Source organism: Ascaphus truei, chromosome 13, assembly GCF_040206685.1.
Source record: "Ascaphus truei isolate aAscTru1 chromosome 13, aAscTru1.hap1, whole genome shotgun sequence".
In the NCBI taxonomy this organism is placed as follows: domain Eukaryota; kingdom Metazoa; phylum Chordata; class Amphibia; order Anura; family Ascaphidae; genus Ascaphus; species Ascaphus truei.
The window spans coordinates 10,793,835-10,801,604 of NC_134495.1; the positions used below are offsets into that span (position 1 = coordinate 10,793,835).

A 7,770-nucleotide genomic window follows, 5' to 3' on the forward strand; every position below is an offset into this window, starting at 1 on the left:
GCCGGAGGGATTTGGAGTGCAGATTGCCAGAGGGATATGCAGTGCAGATTGCCGGAGGGATATGGAGTGCAGATTGTCGGAGGGATATGGAGTGCAGATTGCCGGAGGGATATGGAGTGCAGATTGCCGGAGGGATATGGAGTGCAGATTGCCGGAGGGATATGGAGTGCAGATTGCCGGAGGGATATGCAGTGCAGATTGCCGGAGGGATATGGAGTGCAGATTGCCGGAGGGATATGGAGTGCAGATTGTCAGAGGGATATGCAGTGCAGATTGCCGGAGGGATATGGAGTGCAGATTGCCGGAGGGATATGGAGTGCAGATTGCCGGAGGGATATGGAGTGCAGATTGCCGGAGGGATATGGAGTGCAGATTGTCGGAGGGATATGGAGTGCAGATTGCCGGAGGGATATGGAGTGCAGATTGCCGGAGGGATATGGAGTGCAGATTGCCGGAGGGATATGGAGTGCAGATTGCCGGAGGGATATGGAGTGCAGGTTGCCGGAGGGATATGGAGTGCAGATTGCCGGAGGGATATGGAGTGCAGATTGCCGCAGGGATATGCAGTGCAGATTGCCGGAGGGATATGCAGTGCAGATTGCCGGAGGGATATGGAGTGCAGATTGCCGGAGGGATATGGAGTGCAGATTGCCGGAGGGATATGGAGTGCAGATTGCCGGAGGGATATGGAGTGCAGATTGCCGGAGGGATATGGAGTGCAGATTGCCGGAGGGATATGCAGTGCAGATTGCCGGAGGGATATGGAGTGCAGATTGCCGGAGGGATACGGAGTGCAGATTGCCGGAGGGATATGGAGTGCAGATTGCCGGAGGGATACTGAGTGCAGATTGCCGCAGGGATATGGAGTGCAGATTGCCGCAGGGATATGCAGTGCAGATTGCCGGAGGGATATGGAGTGCAGATTGCCGGAGGGATATGCAGTGCAGATTGCCGGAGGGATATGGAGTGCAGATTGCCGGAGGGATATGGAGTGCAGATTGCCGGAGGGATATGGAGAGCAGATTGCCGGAGGGATATGGAGTGCAGATTGCCGGAGGGATATGCAGTGCAGATTGCCGGAGGGATATGGAGTGCAGATTGCCGGAGGGATATGGAGTGCAGATTGCCGGAGGGATATGGAGTGCAGATTGCCGGAGGGATATGGAGAGCAGATTGCCGGAGGGATACGGAGTGCAGATTGCCGGAGGGATACGGAGTGCAGATTGCCGGAGGGATATGGAGAGCAGATTGCCGGAGGGATAAGAAGTGCAGATTGCCGGAGGGATATGCAGTGCAGATTGCCGGAGGGATATGCAGTGCAGATTGCCGGAGGGATATGCAGTGCAGGTTGCCGGAGGGATATGGAGAGCAGATTGCCGGAGGGATATGGAGTGCAGATTGCCGGAGGGATATGGAGAGCAGATTGCCGGAGGGATATGGAGTGCAGATTGCCGGAGGGATATGCAGTGCAGATTGCCGGAGGGATATGGAGTGCAGATTGCCGGAGGGATATGGAGTGCAGATTGCCGGAGGGATATGGAGTGCAGATTGCCGGAGGGATATGGAGTGCAGATTGCCGGAGAGATATGGAGTGCAGATTGCCGGAGGGATATGGAGTGCAGATTGCCGGAGGGATATGGAGTGCAGATTGCCGGAGGGATATGGAGTGCAGATTACTGGAGTGATATGGAGTGCAGATTACCTGAGGGATATGGAGTGCAGATTGCCGGAGGGATACGGAGTGCAGATTGCCGGAGGGATATGGAGTGCAGATTGCCGGAGGGATATGGAGTGCAGATTGCCGGAGGGATATGGACAGCAGATTGCCGGAGGGATATGGAGTGCAGATTGCCGGAGGGATATGGAGAGCAGATTGCCGGAGGGATATGGAGTGCAGATTGCCGGAGGGATACGGAGTGCAGATTGCCGGAGGGATACGCAGTGCAGATTGCCGGAGGGATATGGAGAGCAGATTGCCGGAGGGATATGGAGTGCAGATTGCCGGAGGGATATGGAGTGCAGATTGCCGGAGGGATATGGAGTGCAGATTGCCGGAGGGATATGGAGTGCAGATTGCCGGAGGGATATGGAGAGCAGATTGCCGGAGGGATATGGAGTGCAGATTGCCGGAGGGATATGCAGTGCAGATTGCCGGAGGGATATGGAGTGCAGATTGCCGGAGGGATATGGAGTGCAGATTGCCGGAGGGATATGGAGTGCAGATTGCCGGAGGGATATGGAGTGCAGATTGCCGGAGAGATATGGAGTGCAGATTGCCGGAGGGATATGGAGTGCAGATGGCCGGAGGGATACGGAGTGCAGATTGCCGGAGGGATACGGAGTGCAGATTGCCGGAGGGATATGGAGTGCAGATTGCCGGAGGGATATGGAGTGCAGATTGCCGGAGGGATATGGAGTGCAGATTGCCGGAGGGATATGGAGTGCAGATTGCCGGAGGGATATGGAGTGCAGATTGCCGGAGGGATATGGAGTGCAGATTGCCGGAGGGATATGGAGTGCAGATTGCCGGAGTGATATGGAGTGCAGATTGCCGGAGGGATATGGAGTGCAGGTTGCCGGAGGGATATGCAGTGCAGATTGCCGCAGGGATATGGAGTGCAGATTGCCGCAGGGATATGGAGTGCAGGTTGCCGGAGGCATTTTACAATAAATATAGCTTTAGCTGACAGTCACCTCCTTCTTTCTAGCAAACTCCTCCACACTTCCTTCTATCTGGTACAAAAACTTTAGCTGAAGCAGAAATCCTCAATAGGAGATACATAGTAGAACTCTGCCACAGTATTTAAAGTAGCACAACATGTGAAATCTTATTGTTTTAAATAAATCAGTTCTGAAGTATTTGGTAAATGACTATTTAAATATATATATTTTGATTACTTCCTGTTAAAACATGTTATAAATAAATAAAATGATGTTGGGCACACAATCAGGAATGTCACAGATTCATAACAGGAGCACCAAACGATTGCCAGTTTAGGTAAGAATGTACAATTATACATTGTCACGCGCTTTACATATACAAATAAGAGGGGGAACATAGTATTGTATTGTATGTCTTTATTTATATAGCGCCAAAAGTGTACTCAGCGCTTCACAAAGAATACATTACAGGGAATTAGAATAATACAATAAGCGCAGCTAAATCAGACAACAGGAAAGGAAATCCCTGCCCCGAAGAGCTTACAATCTATGTGGTATGTTGGGGAATTTACAGAGACAGCAGGTGAGGGAATAAGTGCAGGAGATGGCAGTGCTTGGCCACAATGGGTGGTAGGAGTGACTGTGGGTGTGGGACAGTAGCCATGAGTCCGGGCTATTGGGATGCTTGATTTGTGGGGCGAGTTTTAAGGTTGTTCAGTATTAAATCAAATAGGTTAATACCATTAGTAGGGGAAGAGATGGCAGGGAGACGTGGGTGAGAGCAGCTGTGTATATGGCTGGGTTCAGGGTTAGGAGAGATCCCCAGCAGCAGGAAGGGGGAGATAGAGGGTGTGAAGAGAGGATTTTGTGGATGCTTTTTATTGAGGGGTAAGGAAGTTGTTGGGAGAGAGGTGTATAAATAATGGTGCAGTGTATGGGCACAGGCATAGGTGGGGGGGAGGAGAGATGAAGAAATGTGGATAGGAGGGGAGTGGGGAAGTTGGCGAGAACAGAAACGTTTACAAAAGGAGTGAGGAAACAGCAAACAGAAAAAGCAACAGGGAGGGCATAGTGAGATGCAGGAGGCGAGAGTTCCCAGGTATAGGAGTAGTGAGATGCAGGAGGAGAGTTCCCAGGTATAGGAGTAGTGAGATGCAGGAGGAGAGAGTTCCCAGGTATAGGAATAGTGAGATGCAGGAGGAGAGAGTTCCCAGGTATAGGAGTAGTGAGATGCAGGAGGAGAGAGTTCCCAGGTTTAGGAGTAGTGAGATGCAGGAGGAGAGAGTTCCCAGGTGTAGGAGTAGTGAGATGCAGGAGGAGAGAGTTCCCAGGTATATGAGAAGTGAGATGCAGGAGGAGAGAGTTCCCAGGTATAGGAGTAGTGAGATGCAGGAGGAGAGAGTTCCCAGGTGTAGGAGTAGTGAGATGCAGGAGGAGAGAGTTCCCAGGTATAGGAGTAGTGAGATGCAGGAGGAGAGTTCCCAGGTATAGGAGTAGTGAGATGCAGGAGGAGAGAGTTCCCAGGTATAGGAATAGTGAGATGCAGGAGGAGAGAGTTCCCAGGTATAGGAGTAGTGAGATGCAGGAGGAGAGAGTTCCCAGGTATAGGAATAGTGAGATGCAGGAGGAGAGAGTTCCCAGGTATAGGAGTAGTGAGATGCAGGAGGAGAGAGTTCCCAGGTTTAGGAGTAGTGAGATGCAGGAGGAGAGAGTTCCCAGGTGTAGGAGTAGTGAGATGCAGGAGGAGAGAGTTCCCAGGTATATGAGAAGTGAGATGAAGGAGGAGAGAGTTCCCAGGTATAGGAGTAGTGAGATGCAGGAGGAGAGAGTTCCCAGGTGTAGGAGTAGTGAGATGCAGGAGGAGAGAGTTCCCAGGTATAGGAGTAGTGAGATGCAGGAGGAGAGTTCCCAGGTATAGGAGTAGTGAGATGCAGGAGGAGAGACTTCCCAGGTATAGGAGTAGTGAGATGCAGGAGGAGAGTTCCCAGGTATAGGAGTAGTGAGATGCAGGAGGAGAGAGTTCCCAGTTATAGGAGTAGTGAGATGCAGGAGGAGAGTTCCCAGGTATAGGAGTAGTGAGATGCAGGAGGAGAGAGTTCCCAGGTATAGGAGTAGTGAGATGCAGGAGGAGAGTTCCCAGGTATAGGAGTAGTGAGATGCAGGAGGCGAGAGTTCCCAGGTATAGGAGTAGTGAGATGCAGGAGGAGAGAGTTCCCAGGTATAGGAATAGTGAGATGCAGGAGGAGAGACTTCCCAGGTATATGAGTAGTGAGATGCAGGAGGAGAGAGTTCCCAGGTATAGGAGTAGTGAGATGCAGGAGGAGAGAGTTCCCAGGTATAGGAGTAGTGAGATGCAGGAGGAGAGAGTTCCCAGGTATAGGAGTAGTGAGATGCAGGAGGCGAGAGTTCCCAGGTATAGGAGTAGTGAGATGCAGGTGGAGAAAGTTCCCAGGTATAGGAGTAGTGAGATGCAGGAGGAGAGAGTTCCCAGGTATAGGAGTAGTGAGATGTAGGAGGAGAGGCTTCCCAGGTATAGGAGTAGTGAGATGCAGGAGGCGAGAGTTCCCAGGTGTAGGAGTAGTGAGATGCAGGAGGAGAGAGTTCCCAGGTATAGGAGTAGTGAGATGCAGGAGGAGAGAGTTCCCAGGTATAGGAGTAGTGAGATGCAGGAGGAGAGAGTTCCCAGGTATAGGAGTAGTGAGATGCAGGAGGAGAGAGTTTCCAGGTATAGGAGTAGTGAGATGCAGGAGGAGAGAGTTCCCAGGTATAGGAGTAGTGAGATGCAGGAGGAGAGACTTCCCAGGTATAGGAGTAGTGAGATGCAGGAGGAGAGAGTTCCCAGGTATAGTAGTGAGATGCAGGAGGAGAGAGTTCCCAGGTATAGGAGTAGTGAGATGCAGGAGGCGAGAGTTCCCAGGTGTAGGAGTAGTGAGATGCAGGAGGAGAGAGTTCCCAGGTATAGTAGTGAGATGCAGGAGGAGAGAGTTCCCAGGTATAGGAGTATTGTGATGCAGGAGGAGAGAGTTCCCAGGTATAGGAGTAGTGAGATGCAGGAGGAGAGAGTTTCCAGGTATAGGAGTAGTGAGATGCAGGAGGAGAGAGTTCCCAGGTATAGGAGTAGTGAGATGCAGGAGGCGAGAGTTCCCAGGTATAGGAATAGTGAGATGCAGGAGGAGAGACTTCCCAGGTATAGGAGTAGTGAGATGCAGGAGACGAGAGTTCCCAGGTATAGGAGTAGTGAGATGCAGGAGGAGGGAGTTCCCAGGTGTAGGAGTAGTGAGATGCAGGAGGAGAGACTTCCCAGGTGTAGGAGTAGTGAGATGCAGGAGGAGAGAGTTCCCAGGTATAGGAGTAGTGAGATGCAGGAGGAGAGAGTTCCCAGGTATAGGAGTAGTGAGATGCAGGAGGAGAGAGTTCCCAGGTATAGGGAGTAATGAGATGCAGGAGGCGAGAGTTCCCAGGTATAGGAGTAGTGAGATGCAGGAGGAGAGAGTTCCCAGGTATAGGAGTAGTGAGATGCAGGAGGAGAGGGTTCCCAGGTATAGGAGTAGTGAGATGCAGGAGGCGAGAGTGCCCAGGTAAAGGAGTAGTGAGATGCAGGAGGCGAGAGTTCCCAGGTATAGGAGTAGTGAGATGCAGGAGGCGAGAGTGCCCAGGTAAAGGAGTAGTGAGATGCAGGAGGAGAGAGTTCCCAGGTATAGGAGTAGTGAGATGCAGGAGGCGAGAGTTCCCAGGTATAGGAGTAGTGAGATGCAGTAGGAGAGACTTCCCTGGTATAGGAGTAGTGAGATGCAGGAGGAGCGAGTTCCCAGGTATAGGAGTAGTGAGATGCAGGAGGAGAGAGTTCCCAGGTATAGTAGTGAGATGCAGGAGGCGAGAGTTCCCAGGTATAGGAGTAGTGAGATGCAGGAGGAGAGAGTTCCCAGGTATAGGAGTAGTGAGATGCAGGAGTAGAGAGTTCCCAGGTATAGGAGTAGTGAGATGCAGGAGGAGAGTTCCCAGGTGTAGGAGTAGTGAGATGCAGGAGGAGAGAGTTCCCAGGTATAGGAGTAGTGAGATGCAGGAGGAGAGCATAGCACAAATAACAGAGAGGATAGTGGGAAACCTTGTCTAGTACCGTTATTTATATTGATTACTCCTGAGCTAATTCCAGCCATCTTTAATGTGGCTCCTGGGCTTCATGTCTCTAACTGTGCATGTGATCAGCGCGTGGTCGGACCAGGTAATTACATTGATCTTTGTGTCTTTTACTGCTGGGATCAGTGAGTGTCCAATGAAAAAGTCATCGATTCTGGAAAATGCTAAATGTGGTGCCGAATTGAATGTGTAATCCCTCTCCTTAGGTTGTTGTAACCTCCATATGGCCCTGTTGCAGGGTACATGCAACCACACACGCGGGTTCTCTTGCTATTTATTGAGCCTTAAAAACATACAGCACACAAAAACAAAATATCTTCTCTTCAGCATACAAAAACAAAATAGCTTCTCTTCAGCAGACAAAAACAAAATAGCTTCTCTTCAGCATAGAAAACAAGGCAGCTTCTTTTCAGCATGTAGGACACAGACAGTTATCACACATGTACTTTGAAAAACAGACCTTATAGCAGTAATCTCTTTAGTATATCAGTCCTGTCTCCTGACCAGCTAGCTTGCATGTGTGTACAGCCTGGGGGTTTTAAAACACCTTGATTATGCAGCTGGGGTCAGACAAATTAAGCAGCCCTTCTCAACTGAAACTTAACCTCGTCACTGCTGCACTGCAAGCCTAAACATAGGTTTGCCAGGTATATGGCTGGTGACGTTCATTCACCGTCACAGGCCCATAATGCAATATCCTGTATTCACCTATTAAGATCTGTATCTTTTGGGGTATTGTATTGTATGTCTTTATTTATATAGCGCCATTAATGTACATAGCGCTTCACAGTAGTAATACATGTGGTAATCGAATAAATAACAGATAATATAAATAACAGGTCATGGGAATAAGTGCATCAGACGTAAAAGTAACATTAAGGAAGAGGAGTCCCTGCCCCGAGGAGCTTACAGTCTAATTGTTAGGTAGGAAAAACGTACAGAGACAGTAGGTGGGAGTTCTGGTAAGAACTT

General features: G+C 50.3%; 1 long non-coding RNA gene across 1 annotated transcript; it reads left to right on the forward strand.

Annotated features, from left to right (window-relative positions):
* Window positions 1–3,736: 3,736 nt before the first annotated feature.
* On the forward strand, window positions 3,737–6,727 carry LOC142464843 (uncharacterized). Its single transcript, XR_012787740.1, has 4 exons — window positions 3,737–3,836; window positions 3,876–4,185; window positions 4,381–4,801; window positions 6,627–6,727. It is a non-coding gene; the product is annotated as an uncharacterized LOC142464843 (long non-coding RNA).
* The last annotated feature ends 1,043 nt before the right edge of the window (window positions 6,728–7,770 follow it).